The sequence below is a fragment of the Chiloscyllium plagiosum genome, chromosome 1 (assembly GCF_004010195.1).
Source record: "Chiloscyllium plagiosum isolate BGI_BamShark_2017 chromosome 1, ASM401019v2, whole genome shotgun sequence".
NCBI lineage: Eukaryota > Metazoa > Chordata > Chondrichthyes > Orectolobiformes > Hemiscylliidae > Chiloscyllium > Chiloscyllium plagiosum.
Window position 1 is genome coordinate 3641467 of NC_057710.1, and position 3318 is coordinate 3644784.

Genomic DNA, 3318 nt, shown 5'->3' on the forward strand with positions numbered 1-3318 from the left:
AGTGGTGGATGTGGGTACGATTACAATATTTAAAATATATTTGGATGGATATATGAATAGGAAAGGTTGGGAGGGCTATGGGCCAGGAGTGGGTGGGTGGGACTAATTTAGTTTGGGATTATGTTTGGTGTGGACTGGTTGGACTGAAGGGTCTGTTTTCATGCTGTATGACCCTATGCCTTTTAAACATTGTAACTGTACCAGCATCCACCACTTCCTCTGGCAACTCATTCAACAAACTTGTGAAGTGTTTTGAGACGTTTCACTGTGTTAAACATGCTATAAAAAATCAAGTTGTTGTTGAGGCAGATAGTCTCCACCGAGCCAAGTGCCCCGAAGAGGATAAGGAAGAGAGAGACAAATGTTGACAACTGCACAGTCAATATTTCAATAGATTCATAAAGTTTTCATCCTGCCAGCATCTCAAAGGAGCCCTCTTGTGGCCTAGGCTGTGCACAGCAAATCTGTCTCATTCCATTTCTCCAACAGGGAGATGCTTCATGCGTTAAATTTTAATAACCATTTCTCTGTGGATTTACGAGCAGGAAGACATCTCCATCTTGAGATTGTCAACCACACTCTTACATGTTTCCAAGTCCTGGTGAGTTAAAGAGCGCCGAGGGCTGATTCATAATTAATTAAAATATTTTATGAATAACTTTATGTAAAAGAATTGCGACACACAAATGTGCTGTTGATTTCGAGGTGTTTGAGATCACAGTTACTTCGTAAAGGCACTCAGCAACTGGGAGCAATTTTCTGATACCTTATTGAGTTTGCTAAGAATCATAGAAGCATAGAATTTTACAGAAGGAGCTCATTCAACCGATCATATCTACATTGGCTCCTGAAAGGGCTACCCAGCTAGTCCCACTCTCCAGCCCTATCTCTGTAGCCCATTAACTTCAGCCCTTTCAAATATATATCCAGCTCTCTTTTGGAACCTCCAATGTAATCCACCTCCACCACCCTCCTAGGCAGCACATTCCAAATCCTAACAACCCTCTGACTGAAGAGGTTTCACCTCATCTCACTCCTAGTTCTCTTGCTGACAATCTTGAAACTGTGAGCCCTAGTTACTGACAAGAAACAGCAGTTCCAATATGATACATTAGTAAATTAGTTTGCAGCCAGCCGACAGGTGAGAATGTGCTGTTTTAGAATGGTCCAGTCTTCTTCCGTGATGCTGTGCGATCTTTGTGTTATTAAAGATGACGTTGCCGTAGCTTTACTCTCTCGCATTAGAGAAGAGATGATGTGGTAGCTGATCTTTAGGGTCACCTCAACTTGGGAGAGGTTGAGAAGGAGAATCCTTCTCTGTCACCTCAGTATTTGTTGGCCCCTAGGGCTGATCGAGGGAAACTCCTGGTCTTCCTCCAAAATGGTAGTACCTTGACACCTGCTGTTGCTCACACGCCCCTCTTGGCCAATGACTGCAGGCAGCTACTTATGATGTCATTGTCCCCCTGCCCACCTTCATCTGAAAGTTAAGTTTTTGCTTCATCTAAGAACTTATTTTCCCAAACATAGATTTCATAGCAGGATAGCATGACGCATAACAATTATTTTGTTTATGTCAGAAGAAGACAAGCAGAGGATTGGTTAGCTCAGCTGGCTGGACAGCTGGTTTTCTATGCAGAATGATATCCACAACATGGGCTCAATTCCCACACCAGCTGAGGTTAATGTGAAGAATTCTCCTTCGCAACCTCTCCCCTTGATTGTGGCATATTGACCCTCACGTTAAACATCCACCAGTCAGCTTATTCTAACAAGAGGACAGACCAGTAGGGCACCTTTATCTTTACTATGTTAAGTAAGATCTCAAGCAAAAATAGAAGTTGCTGGAAAAGCTCAGCTGGTCAGAAGTAAAATCATAGGAATACAAAGGAAAACATTTTTTTTAAGGGGAAATCTCAATTTCCAACATACTAAGCCTTTTTCAGACAGACAGCCTCACAAACACACTCCTTCTCTCACGCACTCCATCTCACAAACATCATAAGACAATTTTTAAAATTTATTTAGGGGATGAGGACAATTCTGACTAGGCCTCTACTTTAGTTGAGTCTTGTATATGGGATTTTATCAAATGCGTTGTGGAAATCCATATACACACATACACATTCCCCTTCCGCTACCTTAGTCACCTCTTCAAAAAATTCAGAGTTTCGTCAGGCAACACCTACCTGTTATGAAACCATTCTGGTTTTCCCTGATCAGCTGGAAATTTTCAAGTTGTTCCGTTACCACATCCTTGATGATAGACTCCGACAACTAAAGCAGGCAGCATAGTGGTTCAGTGGTCAGCGCTGCTGCCTCCCAGCCTCAGGTGACTGTCCATGTGGAGTTTTCACGTTCTTCCTGTGACTATGTGAATTTCTCTGGGTGCTCCACATTCCTCCCACAATCCACAGGTGTGCAGGCCAGGTGAATTGGCTGTGCTAAATTATTGTTCAGGGATGTGTAGGTTGAGTGCATTAGTCAGGGGTAAATGTAGAGTAATAGGGAATGGGTCTGGGTGGGTTGGTGTGGACGTTTGGGCCGAAGGGCCTGTTCCTACACTGTAGGGATTCTATAAAAAAAATTTCCCCACCACTAACTTGTTAACTAGTCTGTAATTTTTTGGTTTTCCTCTTTCATGACTTTTTAAAAAGTGGAGTGATATGCAACTTTCCAATCCAGAGGGATGACTCCTGTACCTAAGGAATTCTGAAAGTTCAGGCATCTATGATGTAGGAGAAAGTGAGGACTGCAGATGCTGGAGATAACAGGCGAGAGTGTGGCGCGAAAAAAAGCACAGCTGGTCAGGCAGCATCCGAGGAGCAGGAGAATCGACATTTCAGGCATAAGCTCTTCATCATGGAAACAGACCCTTCGGTCCAACTCACCCATGCTGACCAGATATCCTAAACCAATCTAGTCCCATTTGCCACCCCTTGGTCCATATCCCTCTAAGTCCTTCTTATTCATTATACCCATCCAGATGAAGAGCTTATGCCCAAAACATCGACTCCCCTGCACCTTGGATGCTGCCTGACCTGCTGTACTTATCCAACGTCACACTTTTTGACTCTGTCTACAATGTCAGGTTGGCTACAATGGAAGATTTGAGCTGTGTAGACAGGTTGAATGGGTTGTGATTATTTTCCCTGGAGTTTCGAAGGGTTACTTTAGACAGATTAATAAAATCATGAGGGGAATGGATAGGGTGAATAACCAAGGGTGGGGGAGTCCAAAACTAGAGGGCATAGGTTTAAGGTGAGAGGGAAAAGATTTAAAAGGGACCTGAGGAGTGAGGTTTTCACGCAGAGGGTG